Below are 14,476 nucleotides of genomic sequence, written 5' to 3'. Positions count from 1 at the left end.
CTTCATTTAATTCATCAGATGGGGGAAAAACCACTGGTAGTTTTTTCTCTCCAAACATAATACCCTTTTTGTGGTACCTGGGGTAACATCAGAAATATGCAACACATTTTTCATTGCCGTAATCATGTAACGGGTGGCTCTATTGGAATGTACACTAGTCTCATCATCGTCGACACTGGAGTCAGTATCCGTGTCGACATCTGTGTCTGCCATCTGAGGTAGCGGGCGTTTTAGAGCCCCTGATGGCTTTAGAGACGTCTGGGCAGGCACAGGCTGAGAAGCCGGCTGTCCCACATCTGATATGTCGTCAAACCTTTTATGTAAGGAGTCGACACTGTCGCGTAATTCCTTCCACATAACCATCCACTCAGGTGTCGACCCCGCAGGGGGTGACATCACATTTATCGGCACCTGCTCCGCCCTCCACATAAGCCTCCTCATCAAACATGTCGACACAGCCGTACCGACACACCGCACACACACAGGGAATGCTCTGAGGACAGGACCCCACAAAGCCCTTTGGGGAGACAGAGAGAGAGTATGCCAGCACACACCAACAGCGCTATATAACACAGGGATTAACACTATAACTGAGTGATTTTTCCCAATCGCTGCTTGTATACACAATATTGCGCCTAAATTTAGTGCCCCCCCTCTCTTTTTTACCCTATGTAGTCTGGTAACTGCAGGGGAGAGCCTGGGAGCGATCCTTCCAGCGGAGCTGTGAGGGAAAATGGCGCCAGTGTGCTGAGGGAGATAGCCCCGCCCCTTTTTCGGCTGACTTCTCCCGCTTTTTTCTATGTATATCTGGCAGGGGTATTTTACACATATATAGTCTCTATGACTATATTATGTGTTATTTGCCAGCCAAGGTACTCAATATTGCAGCCCAGGGCGCCCACCCCCAGCGCCCTGCACCCATCAGTGACCGGAGTGTGAGGTGTGCATGGGAAGCAATGGCGCACAGCTGCAGTGCTGTGCGCTACCTTGATGAAGACCGAAGTCTTCTGCCGCCGATTTCCAGGACCCTCTTCTTGCTTCTGGCTCTGTAAGGGGGACGACGGCGCGGCTCCGGGACCGGACGACCGAGGCTGGGGAGGCTGGGCCTGTGTTCGATCCCTCTGGAGCTAATGGTGTCCAGTAGTCTAGAAGCCCAAGCTAGCTGCAAGCAGGTAGGTTCGCTTCTCTCCCCTTAGTCCCTCGTAGCAGTGAGTCTGTTGCCAGCAGATCTCACTGAAAATAAAAAACCTAAAATAAACTTTCTTTTTCTAAGAGCTCAGGAGAGCCCCTAGTGTGCATCCAGCTCAGCCGGGCACAAAATTCTAACTGAGGTCTGGAGGAGGGTCATAGAGGGAGGAGCCAGTGCACACCAGGTAGTCCTAAAGCTTTCTTTAGTTGTGCCCAGTCTCCTGCGGAGCCGCTATTCCCCATGGTCCTTACGGAGTTCCCAGCATCCACTAGGACATCAGAGAAATATCCAGTGGAAACTTGTATATAAAAGCGGCAAGTAAGAACCAGAAAGGTAGTAGGGTGAATCTGCTGTCAGTGTTAGGCACGGAGTACCTGATATGTATGGGGGTCTACTGTACTTGGTATTCCTAAGAGGTCACCCATCAAAGTACTAACCAAGCCCAACACTGTTTAGCTTCCAAGATCGGACGGTATTGGGCGTTAGCAGTGTGGTATGACATTAGGTCACTGATTGCGCTCCTACTCTGGGGTCACTGATGAGAGTTCACAGAAAGTGAAAAAAAAGTGGAAACAAAAATGGAGACAGAATACAACTATTAAGGATTACATAGATAATAAAGATAGGAGGTGGGTGCACGGTGGATCTGCTGCCAGCGTTAGGCAACGGAAAGGGCCCTACAAACCGATATCCTCCCTATAATCCATTGGATCGCTGGTGCGAGTCCACGAAAAGAAGAGTGATGATAATCAAAATAAAAAGGGAGACTATTGGTGTGAACCACAGAGCAATATTTGTACTATGGAATTGGAATACGATAAATTGAAATATACGCAATATACAGTATTCAAATCGTATGTCGAGGGTTGCTATGCAGTCACTAGCGTCCCTCCCCCGGCGGTGTGATTGGCTCACACTGCCGGGTGTGAGGGATCAACATGCACCGTAACTTCTGAACGGCCAGGTGTAATGTCCCTCCCCGGCAGTGTGTCTGACTTGCAGTGTGGGGTGTAAGGGAACAACAGGGACCGGCGATTACCGAGCAATTCGATGTAATTAATACACGGCACAACTTATTAGTGTGCCGTGTATTCATACCGGGACAACACTCCATTAATGCCGCCTGGGGTATCCCTCCCCCACAACTTTGAAAGGCTAGAAGGGCATTATACGGATACCTTTGATTATCATCACTCTTCTTTTCGTGGACTCGCACCAGCGATCCAATGGATTATACGGAGTATATCGGTTTGTAGGACTCACACCAGTAAGCTGTTTTTCTCCGGCAGGGTACACAGGTTATCCATGGGATAACATTGGAATATGCTGGAGCGACAGCGGATTGGCACCAAATCGATCATGAGCTTTGTGGCCTCCCAGGATGCACCGGGCTCGTCCACATAATCCCGCCCGACTCAGTCAAATCAGTTTTTTGTTTGGTGCGGCAGGAGCCAGACCATGGTCACAGGGCTGCTGTGTTTGGCAGCCCTAAGCTTTAATTTTGATTTATTTTTATAGTCTTACTATGTTTTTGGGTGATCTTTCCTAACAGCGTCTTACACGCATATTGGAAAGAGTCGCTCCAACAACTCTCCGCCAGGTCGCAACAACACTTACCCACGGTACAAGTGCTGTCTCGACGGGCGTCTGTGTCAGATGTTACTAGCAGGTCCAGCAGACGTTACCAGGCTATGGCCGGAGCACGGGGAGAAGGTAAGGCATCGGTTCCGCTTAGAGGGGGAATACGGACACAGCTGCACTTTTTTGGGAGGAGACTACCAAACAGTAGCTGGCGCGCCATCACCACGGGTGCTCTAGCGCTAGGCTTTAGGGATCATAACGCGCCAGGATTAGTTTGAGGCTGCGATCCCTAGGGTTGATGTCAGCAGTGGGGAGTCAGACGCTTTCCTGGTCGCCCCTCCCCCCAGTTCATGACCAGTTACCGTGCGTCTCCCGCCATGAACTGATTACCTCACTTCCGTCTCAGACGCTACCACGAGGGGACTCAGTCGCAGCATAGGCCGCTGCGTTTGTATACACTAAAGTTTACCGCTAAGAGACTGGGTCGCAGACATGAGCGTCTGCATGCACTAACGTTCACTGAGCGCGTGTCCATTAAAAATACCGGAGCGGTAGTGTACACTAGTAGCGTCTGGAACCACTCAGCGGTTTCTAAACGTATTGATCGATCCTGTAAGTGGGGTGAGTCTCCCTGTATCCCACTCTACAGAGTAAGGGTTATACAGCACTAAATTTCTATCTACTGTGTTAGTATGAATAGTTAAGTTTAGTGCCTATTGCATATGAGTTTTGTACAATACTGTGGTTTTCTCCGCAATTGCGTCTGAATACATTAAAATAACTGTATAGTAAAGGAAACAGTAAATGTACGCCTACATACTTGAAATGTGTTTGTAGTTGATATGCTCATATGACTAATATATAACATGTGGCTGACTGCTAGTGTGATTGCTGACTTTATATATGTTTGTCAGTGTTTTTTTCTGAACCTCAATTCTGGTGCTTGGGTTGGGGTCAGATTGATATCACTTTTATGCATATAAAGTGTTTTCAGTCACAGATTGTGTAGTATACTGTGGAAAAGCTGATTATTTATCATGTCTAAGAGCGGCAAAGGTGACGAGGTTACATTAACAGTAACACCAACACTCAAAACATGTTTATCCTGCAAGGTGGGGTTAATAACTCAATCTTTGGCAAATGAGGGGTTATGTGCAAATTGTTTTTCATTTCAGCAGATTACAAGGCAGATCCCTGTTCAACAACAAATAGATCCACCTTGGGCCCTATTTGCACAGACCCTATCCAGTATAGCTGACAGGTTGGTCCCTGCAGCTCCAACCGCAGGAATAGGGTACACTATTAACCCATACATGCAGCTCCCATCTTAAGATATAGCCCCTAGAGCTTCTACAAGTCAACAAGCTGATAAACCAAGGGTAAATATATCATCTAATGCACAGGCTACACAGGATGATACAACAGATGATGACTCCATATACTCAACTTCACCATATGAAGAACAAATGGAGTGTTTCAGCTCAGAAGATATAGCAGAGTTAATTTGAGCAATGAAGGCTATTCTGTCTCTAGAAGATTCAGCTGAGCCAGTAGTTAAAACTAAAGCACCTGTGTTTAAACGTACCAAAACAGTTAGGGTTGAGTTTCCAGGGTCAGAGGAACTGACGGAAATTATGGAGGAACCTTGGGCTACGCCAAATAAGAAATATAGAATTCCAAAAAAATGGGATTCTTACTAACTTTTTCCAACTTGGTACTGTTTAAAAAGAGAAGTGCCTCCTAAGGTAGATACGCACTACACACGTCATTCGACTAGTGCAAAAATCTATTTTACCCTTGCCATCAACGTCATTAAATGATATCACAGACAGAAGAGTAGATGGTTTTTTGAAAAACATATTTTCTCTGTCAGGGGCAGTCATAAGGCCTGCTATGGCTTCAGCCTGGATGGCAAAAGCGGTAGTTGAATGGGCTGAAGAATTAGAGAATGGGCTTTTAACACCTACTAGGGAGCAGGAGTCCCATATAGCCCATATGAAACAGGCTGCACTATTTCTAGAAGGAGCAATGGATATGGGTACGATTGCTTCTAAAGCATCAGCCTTAACGGTAGCTGCTCGCAGAGCAATTTGGGTACGTACATGGAAAGCTGATTCGGAATCCAAAAAGGTTCTGGAAGCGTTGCTTTTTGTTGGGAACATTCTTTTTGGTAAGGAATTGACAGATATTCTGGAGTCAGAAGCTGAATCCAAGAAGGTCAAGTTTCCCGCCAGTTATAATCCTAAACCTAAGGGTTCGGGATTTCAGGCGTTTCGGTGGCAAGGTAAAACAAAAGGTAAAAATTATTCAAAGCAAACCCAGTACAATAAGTCTGGTAAAGCAAAGAAGCAGTGGGCCACTAGAGGGCCAGCTTCCAAACCAGAACAGAAACCATCAGCCTGATGGTTCGGGCCTCCACCTGGGGGACTCCAAGGTAGGGGCCATCTTCTTCAGTTTGCACACATATGGCAGAAGTCGACAACAGACGCTTGGGTGCAAGAAGTGGTATCTCTGGGTTATGTTTTCCCATTCAAGAAGCAACCTCCTCAAAGGTTTTTTTGTACCAGCCCGTCTCACATAGAGGCGAAGGCCAGGGCCCTGCAAGTAGCAGTTTAGAAATTGCTTCAGTCCAGAGTAATTATTCCAGTACCCCTAGAACAACGGGGGCAGGGTTTTTACTCCAACCTATTTTTAGTCCAGAAGCCCAATGGGTCGTTTCGACCCATCCTCAATCTCAAAATGTTAAACAAATACATTTGGGTCCCAAGGTTCCATATGGAGACATTACGTTCCATAATTTTGGCCATGGAACCAGGGGATTAGATGCTTACCTGCACGTGCTGATAGCACTGTCCCAGCAGTTACCTCAGGTTCGCTATCCTCCAGCAACATTTTCAGTTCCAGGCCTTACCCTTTGGGTTAGCCACAGCCCCCAGAGTATTTACCAAGATCATGGTGGTTATGGCAGCTTATCTCCGCAAGCAGGGGATAAGGATTGTTCCATACCTCGACGATCTTTTAATCTTGGCACAATCCCAGGAATGCTCTTGAGCCATCTCCAACAGACAATAACTTATCTACAGAAACATGGATGGCTCATAAATTGTGCAAAGTCGTCTCTGATTCCGTTGCAACAGATGATTCACTTAGGGGCTGTATTGGATTCAAGTCTGCAGAAAATAATTCTACCTGTGGGAAAAATATCCAAGGTGCAGTTTATGACTCAGGAATTGTTACACAGTCAAACAATATCAGTTCCCACGGCAATGTGAGTGATGGGGTTGATGGTGTCAACATTCGACATGGTGGAATATGCACAATTCCACTCAAGACCTTTGCAGCATCTGATTCTGACCAGATGGAATGGAGTGCATCAGACAATAAAGAAACAAATAGAAGTAAAAAGAGTAGGGAGGGTCTACAAGTTTGGCGCACAGCAGCCCGTCAACTGATAAAATACCAATGTAAAAATCACCGATTTTACCAAAACAATATATAGAAGACACAAGGAATGGTATTAATCTGTGGCCAGGGAGCATAAAAAACTTAATAAAAGAGTAATAAAAACTTAACACATCCCTTATCAATGGGTATGAGGAATCTTCTCCAAATGGTGTTGGTCTATGAATTCTTTCGTTCAGGCGAATCTTCTCATTATAAATAACTCCCAGTTCATGTCGAGATAAAAGGAGATAAAAAGAGAAGAATGTGTAGCACCGTTTTCAACCGCCAGAATCGAAATTCCACACAATAAAAGTTTTAAGGGCGTACCCCACTCACACAGAAACAAGTAAGTGGGTTCTCATAAAGGTATCTTTATTGCTGTTTTTTTCAATCCCCTCAGGTTAGGTTCACGTAATTAAGCGTGCCTGAATCTCACACCAAATGGGGTACTGTAAACATGTAAGGGTAGCGTCTAAGGCAATTTCAATGCGTACCCTAACTTACACAGAGCAAAGCTAGAACATTCATATAACGGTATCTTTATATCAACAGGAATCCTCAGGTGCGTACCCCAACTCACTCAGTAAGAGATGATTAACTCCTATAAAGGTTTCTTTAACCAGATTCACCGGTGTCCCTTTGGTAGATCAGAAGGAGGAGGAGATACTTTTTCTTCAAGGTGCCAAGCCGAAATAAGAATAAAAATTCCTTCTTTCTAAAACAAGTGTTTTTATTCCAGACACAGTCCAAATGATACAAAAAGAATCACCACACTTGGTAACCAAAAATAAAAAATAAAAAGTACAATAAAAAAAGTACAATAAAAAAATTCCAAAGGTAAAATTTGAGATAATAATCGGCGTGATTATTCCCCTTTTCCAGAAAAGAACTACTCACAGTACAGTCGCCCGACGCGTTTCGGTCTCGAATAGACCTTTATCAAGAACTGTCTGTACTGTGAGGAGTAAGCATATTTATGCTATGAACCTCCAATGAGTGAGTAGCCGGAAGTGACATAATTAATTATAATGAATATTGATTTCGTCTAAAAACATGATTATTCATCACACAAATTCACAATATACATATACATAAAGACTGGTATAGAGCATAATAAAAAATACAGCAGAAAAAACGTTATAAAACATGTTTTTTTCCTCATTGTAAAAACGGAACTAGAATTCTGGGTATTGTAGTTTACAAAATGAACTACTGCATGACCATATAAGGTGTTTCCGCCGGATATTGTGCTGCACTGCTGCTGGTAAAACTTCCCCCGAAAAGTATCCCTGGAGATCCGTTCCATTCGGAGAGAAAGACGGCGGAAGTGACGTATCGCCGTCTTCTATTTCCGTTCTCGGGGATTCTGGGGTTTGTAGTTTAGAAGGAGAACCGGCGCGGCCATTTCATTGGTTAGGTGGCACTTCTAAAACGGTCACCATGGTAACCAGCCGTGTTTTTAGTTCACGTTCCATTCATACATACTTTGAGTGACTAATGTAAACATAAAACAAAGAAAAACAAAGATTAGTGAAATGGTAGACTTTCTAAACAGATCTAATATGACGCATTTATGAAAAGAATACATTAGTCAAGGGACCAGTAAAAACTCAAAATCGCAGACTTAATTTAGCACATTATAGAAGGAATACATCAGTCGAGGAACCATTTAAGCTTGAAGTCGCAGTTCAGACCCCCTGGACTTAAGGTGTCATACATAAAAATACATTTCATTTCTGACTTAGCCAGAAATGTATTGAGGTCTTTATTCCTTCCATTTCCTTTGACCTGTCTGATCCCATAAAAGCCTGATATTTCTGTGACCAAACAATTATGTTTGCTTTTAAAATGAGCAGACAAGGAATGGGTTAGAAGGCCTTTTTTTATGTTCCTAATGTGCTCCCCCAGGCGAACCTTTAGGGGTCTGGAGGTCCGCCCAATATAAAATAAATTACAGCTGCATTTAATGGCGTAAATAAGAATTTACTTACCGATAATTCTATTTCTCGTAGTCCGTAGTGGATGCTGGGGACTCCGTCAGGACCATGGGGAATAGCGGCTCCGCAGGAGACAGGGCACAAAAAGTAAGCTTTTAGGATCACATGGTGTGTACTGGCTCCTCCCCCTATGACCCTCCTCCAAGCCTCAGTTAGGTACTGTGCCCGGACGAGCGTACACAATAAGGAAGGATATTGAACCCCGGGTAAGACTCATACCAGCCACACCAATCACACCGTATAACTTGTGATCTGAACCCAGTTAACAGTATGACAAACGTAGGAGCCTCTGAACAGACGGCTCACAACAAATAACAACCCGATTTTTTTGTAACAATAACTATGTACAAGTATTGCAGACAATCCGCACTTGGGATGGGCGCCCAGCATCCACTACGGACTACGAGAAATAGAATTATCGGTAAGTAAATTCTTATTTTCTCTAACGTCCTAAGTGGATGCTGGGGACTCCGTCAGGACCATGGGGATTATACCAAAGCTCCCAAACGGGCGGGAGAGTGCGGATGACTCTGCAGCACCGAATGAGAGAACTCAAGGTCCTCCTCAGCCAGGGTATCAAATTTGTAGAATTTTGCAAACGTGTTTGCCCCTGACCAAGTAGCAGCTCGGCAGAGTTGTAATGCCGAGACTCCCCGGGCAGCCGCCCAGGATGAGCCCACTTTCCTTGTGGAATGGGCCTTGACAGATTTAGGTTGTGGCAAGCCTGCCACAGAATGTGCAAGTTGAATTGTGCTACAAATCCAACGAGCAATCGTCTGCTTAGAAGCAGGAACACCCATCTTGTTGGGTGCATACAATATAAGCAGTGAGTCAGACTTTCTGACTCCAGCCGTTCTTGAAATATATATTTTCAATGCCCGGACCACGTCCAACAACTTGGAATCCTCCAACTCGTTAGTAGCCGCAGGCACCACAATAGGCTGGTTCAGGTGAAACGCTGACACCACCTTAGGCAGAAAATGAGGACGCGTCCGCAGTTCTGCCCTGTCCGTATGGAAAATCAGATATGGGCTCTTATATGATAAAGCCGCCAATTCTGATACTCTCCTGGCTGAAGCCAGGGCCAGTAGCATGGTTACTTTCCATGTAAGATACTTCATCTCCACCGATTTGAGCGGCTCAAACCAATGGGATTTTAGAAAATCCAAGACTACATTAAGATCCCATGGTGCCACTGGGGGCACAACCGGGGGCTGTATATGTAGTACTCCTTTTACAAAAGTCTGGACTTCAGGAACTGAAGCCAATTCTTTCTGGAAGAAAATCGACAGGGCCGAAATTTGAACCTTAATGGACCCCAATTTGAGGCCCATAGACAATCCTGTTTGCAGGAAATGTAGGAATCGACCCAGTTGAAATTCCTCCGTGGGGGCCTTCCTGGCCTCACACCACGCAACATATTTCCTCCAAATGCGGTGATAATGTTGTGCAGTCACCTCCTTCCTGGCCTTTACCAGTGTAGGAATGACCTCTTCCGGAATGCCTTTTTCCTTTAGAATTCGGCGTTCAACCGCCATGCCGTCAAACGCAGCCGCGGTAAGTCTTGGAATAGACACGGTCCCTGCTGAAGCAGATCCCGTCTTAGAGGTAGAGGCCACGGATCCTCCGTGAGCATCTCTTGAAGTTCCGGGTACCAAGTTCTTCTTGGCCAATCCGGAGCCACTAGTATCGTTCTTACTCCCTTTTGCCGTATAATTCTCAGTACTTTTGGTATGAGAGGCAGAGGAGGGAACACATACACTGACTGGAACACCCACGGTGTTACCAGAGCGTCCACAGCTATTGCCTGAGGATCTCTTGACCTGGCGCAATACCTGTCCAGTTTTTTGTTGAGGCGGGACGCCATCATATCCACCATTGGTTTTTCCCAACGGTTCACAATCATGTGGAAGACTTCTGGATGAAGTCCCCACTCTCCCGGGTGTAGATCGTGTCTGCTGAGGAAGTCTGCTTCCCAGTTGTCCACTCCCGGAATGAATACTGCTGACAGTGCTATCACATGATCTTCCGCCCAGCGAAGAATCCTTGCAGCTTCTGCCATTGCTGTCCTGCTTCTTGTGCCGCCCTGTCTGTTTACGTGGGCGACTGCCGTGATGTTGTCCGACTGGATCAACACCGGCTGACCCTGAAGCAGGGGTTTTGCCAGACTTAGAGCATTGTAAATCGCTCTTAGCTCCAGTATATTTATGTGAAGAGACATCTCCAGGCTTGACCATACTCCCTGGAAGTTTCTTCCTTGTGTGACCGCTCCCCAGCCTCTCAGACTGGCATCCGTGGTCACCAGGACCCAGTCCTGTATGCCGAATCTGCGGCCCTCTAACAGATGAGCACTCTGCAACCACCACAGAAGAGACACCCTTGTCCGTGGCGATAAGGTTATCCGCTGATGCATCTGCAGATGTGATCCGGACCATTTGTCCAGCAGATCCCACTGAAAAGTTCGTGCGTGGAATCTGCCGAATGGAATCGCTTCGTAAGAAGCCACCATCTTTCCCAGGACTCTTGTGCATTGATGCACAGACACTGTCCCTGGTTTTAGGAGGTTCCTGACAAGTTCGGATAGCTCCCTGGCTTTCTCCTCCGGAAGAAACACCTTTTTCTGAACCGTGTCCAGAATCATTCCCAGGAACAGCAGACGTGTCGTCGGGGTCAACTGAGATTTTGGAAAATTCAGAATCCACCCGTGTTGTTGCAGCACTAGTTGGGTTAGTGCTACTCCGTCTTCCAGCTGTTCTCTGGATCTTGCCCTTATCAGGAGATCGTCCAAGTAAGGGATAATTAATACGCCTCTTCTTCGTAGAAGGATCATCATTTCGGCCATTACCTTGGTAAAGACCCGAGGTGCCGTGGACAATCCAAACGGCAGCGTCTGAAACTGATAATGACAGTTTTGCACCACGAACCTGAGGTACCCTTGATGTGAAGGGCAAATTGGGACATGCAGGTAAGCGTCCTTTATGTCCAGGGACACCATAAAGTCCCCTTCTTCCAGATTCGCTATCACTGCTCTGAGTGACTCCATCTTGAACTTGAATTTTTGTATGTACAGGTTCAAAGATTTGAGATTTAGAATAGGTCTTACCGAGCCGTCCGGCTTCGGTACCACAAATAGCGTGGAGTAATACCCCTTTCCCTGTTGTAGGAGGGGTACCTTGACTATCACCTGCTGAGCAAACAGCTTGTGAATGGCTTCCAATACCGTCACCCTGTCTGAGGGAGACGTTGGCAAAGCAGACTTTAGGAACCGGCGAGGGGGAGACTTCTCGAATTCCAACCTGTAACCCTGAGATACTACCTGTAGAATCCAGGGGTCCACCTGTGAGCAAGCCCACTGTGCGCTGAAATTCTTGAGTCGACCCCCCCACCGTTCCTGAGTCCGCTTGTAAGGCCCCAGCGTCATGCTGAGGGCTTTGCAGAACCCTGGGAGGGCTTCTGTTCCTGGGCAGGGGCTGCTTGCTGCCCTCTCTTACCCCTTCCTCTGCCCCGAGGCAGATATGACTGTCCTTTTGTCCGCTTGTTCTTATAGGAACGAAAGGACTGCGGCTGAAAAGACGGTGTCTTTTTCTGTTGGGAGGGGGTCTGAGGTAAAAAAGTGGATTTTCCGGCAGTTGCCGTAGCCACCAGATCCGATAGACCGACGCCAAATAATTCCTTCCCTTTATACGGCAATACTTCCATATGTCGTTTGGAATCCGCATCACCTGACCACTGTCGCGTCCATAAACTCCTTCTGGCAGATATGGACATCGCATTTACTCTCGATGCCAGAGTGCAAATATCTCTCTGCGCATCTCGCATATAAAGGAAAGCATCCTTTAATTGCTCTATAGTCAATAAAATACTGTCCCTATCCAGGGTATCAATATTTTCAGTCAGGGAATCCAACCAGACGACCCCAGCACTGCACATCCAGGCTGAGGCGATGGCTGGTCGCAGTATAACACCAGTATGAGTGTATATACTTTTCAGGGTAGTTTCCAGCCTCCTATCAGCTGGATCCTTGAGGGCGGCCGTATCAGGAGACGGTAACGCCACTTGTTTTGATAAGCGTGTGAGCGCCTTATCCACCCTAGGGGGTGTTTCCCAGCGCGCCCTAACCTCTGGCGGGAAAGGGTATAATGCTAATAACTTTTTTGAAATTAGCATTTTTCTATCTGGGTTAACCCACGCTTCATCACATACATCATTTAATTCCTCTGATTCAGGAAAAACTACAGGTAGTTTTTTCACCCCCCACATAATACCCCTTTTTGTGGTACTTGTAGTATCAGAGATATGCAAAGCCTCCTTCATTGCCGTGATCATATAACGTGTGGCCCTACTTGAAAATACGTTTGTTTCATCACCGTCGACACTAGATTCAGTGTCTGTGTCTGGGTCTGTGTCGACCGACTGAGGTAAAGGGCGCTTTACAGCCCCTGACGGTGTCTGAGACGCCTGGGCAGGTACTAACTGGTTTGCCGGCCGTCTCATGTCGTCAACTGATTTTTGTAATGTGCTGACATTATCACGTAATTCCATAAACAAAGCCATCCATTCCGGTGTCGACTCCCTGGGGGGTGACATCACCATTATCGGCAATTGCTCTGCCTCCACGCCAACATCGTCCTCATACATGTCGACACACACGTACCGACACACAGCAGACACACAGGGAATGCTCTTATCGAAGACAGGACCCCACTAGCCCTTTGGGGAGACAGAGGGAGAGTTTGCCAGCACACACCCAAGCGCTATAATATATATGGGAACAACCCTATATAAGTGTTGTTCCTTATAGCCGCTTAAATATATAAAAATATCGCCAAAATATGCCCCCCCTCTCTGTTTTACCCTGTTTCTGTAGTGCAGTGCAGGGGAGAGTCCTGGGAGCCTTCCTCACAGCGGAGCTGAGCAGGAAAATGGCGCTGTGTGCTGAGGAGAATAAGCCCCGCCCCCTATTCCGGCGGGCTTTTCTCCCGGAGTTTTAGACATTTGGCATGGGTTAAATACATACATATAGCCTTAATGGCTATATGTGATGTATTCTTTTGCCATAAAAGGTATTATATATTGCTGCCCAGGGCGCCCCCAGCAGCGCCCTGCACCCTCCGTGACCGTCTGGTGTGAAGTGTGTGACAACAATGGCGCACAGCTGCAGTGCTGTGCGCTACCTTCATGAAGACTGAAGAGCCTTCTGCCGCCTGTTTCCGGACCTTCAATCTTCAGCATCTGTAAGGGGGGTCGGCGGCGCGGCTCCGGGACGAACCCCAGGGTGAGACCTGTGTTCCGACTCCCTCTGGAGCTAATGGTGTCCAGTAGCCTAAGAATCCAATCCATCCTGCACGCAGGTGAGTTGAAATTCTCTCCCCTAAGTCCCTCGATGCAGTGAGCCTGTTGCCAGCAGGACTCACTGAAAATAAAAAACCTAAAAAACTTTTTCTAAGCAGCTCTTTAGGAGAGCCACCTAGATTGCACCCTGCTCGGACGGGCACAAAAACCTAACTGAGGCTTGGAGGAGGGTCATAGGGGGAGGAGCCAGTACACACCATGTGATCCTAAAAGCTTACTTTTTGTGCCCTGTCTCCTGCGGAGCCGCTATTCCCCATGGTCCTGACGGAGTCCCAGCATCCACTTAGGACGTTAGAGAAAATGACATTTTTGCTGTCACAAGTGATGAAATCTGTAATATTCACTTTTTTTTCATTTATATGGATATTTTCAATTTTACTTTTTCCTTCGCTTTTAATGTGTCTACAGCCCATACAGTTGCCACATCTGTAGAACCCCTGGGACACAATTCTAGACTGGGGTTTCATTGAGGGCATGGCGCTGGAGACCAATTTGTTTTTTTAAATTGGGAGCCCTGCGGTAGATATGGATGGGTCTATTAGGGACAAGGGGTCCAATCACCGGATCCTTTTTTAACAGACCCCAATGTCTCTTGAAAATTCTCTCGATTTCCTGATGACTTTGATTAAACTGGGTAATAAAGGCCCATTCATATTTATTATCTGTAGTGGTCTTTGTCATGTTATCATTCAAGAGATCCTTACGTGTGATGTTTCTTACTTCAGAATGGGCTTTTTCAATAGTGCCCTTATTGTAGCCACATGCCCTAAATTTTTCGTTCATTTCTTTTGCCTGAGCTTCAAAAATGTTATCCTCCGTACAATTCCTCCTGACTCTTTTCAGTTGGCTGATGGGGATGGAGTCCAGCCAGTTGTTGTGGTGACAACTACTGGCTGCTATATATGACCTCGAA

The 14,476-nt window shown here is 46.4% G+C and overlaps 1 protein-coding gene and 1 pseudogene across 1 annotated transcript in view; both read right to left on the bottom strand.

Moving 5' to 3' along the window:
* The window catches only part of LOC135054630 (gastrula zinc finger protein XlCGF26.1-like), an 85,882-nt gene that overhangs the window by 37,694 nt on the left and 33,712 nt on the right, over positions 1–14,476 (bottom strand). The gene's annotated exons all lie outside the window — the stretch shown is intronic.
* LOC134893595 (5S ribosomal RNA) lies at positions 1,578–1,696 on the bottom strand (annotated as a pseudogene).

This window comes from Pseudophryne corroboree, chromosome 3 (assembly GCF_028390025.1).
Source record: "Pseudophryne corroboree isolate aPseCor3 chromosome 3, aPseCor3.hap2, whole genome shotgun sequence".
Lineage (NCBI taxonomy): Eukaryota > Metazoa > Chordata > Amphibia > Anura > Myobatrachidae > Pseudophryne > Pseudophryne corroboree.
Note: the sequence above shows the minus strand (reverse complement) of the source record. Positions and strands in the feature narration are given on the sequence as shown.